The sequence below is a fragment of the Lucilia cuprina genome, chromosome 4, assembly GCF_022045245.1.
Source record: "Lucilia cuprina isolate Lc7/37 chromosome 4, ASM2204524v1, whole genome shotgun sequence".
NCBI classification, from domain to species: domain Eukaryota; kingdom Metazoa; phylum Arthropoda; class Insecta; order Diptera; family Calliphoridae; genus Lucilia; species Lucilia cuprina.
The window spans coordinates 53,076,862-53,077,495 of NC_060952.1; positions in this window are offsets into that span (position 1 = coordinate 53,076,862).

Sequence of the window (634 nt, forward strand, 5' to 3'; positions counted from 1 at the left end):
ATTGTAATAATAATTTGAAACAAATAAAAAAAAATAAAGCTGTAAGTTTAGTGGTTTCTTTTTTATAAACATATATGTATGTTAAGAATTTTTCGATCTCACTCCTTACACCCAAAATACACACTTTGACGAACACTTCCACATTTAAACTTCCATGCAAGTTCGTGCCCAAAAACAACTTTTGGTCCACGAAACTTATAGGTTATGTTGATACTACAACACTACACAATGAGAACATCAAGAATTACGACAAGGACACAACAAAAATAAAATTCAAAAATATACAATTAAACTACTTACCTTGGGCTATATTTTCCATTTTTGAAATACCTTATAACTTTATTTTTTAAGGATTGCTCGTTATACAATTGTAATTCTGTTTTAACACTTATTTAATAACACGTGTTTAAAGTTTCAACTTTGAAAGCCTAGCAGATCGGTAGTGTTGCCAACTTTTTTTTAATATATTTTCTTGATTGCCTGGAGTGTTGCCATTAATATAATAAATTCACTTTTAAAAATTTTGTAATATTTTTTTTTTTAATTTTTGCCAAAAAAAAAAAATCGATTTGAAACCATAGTGCATTGTCAGCAATTAATTAAAAGAGTTTCCTCATACATGGTAATATTAATA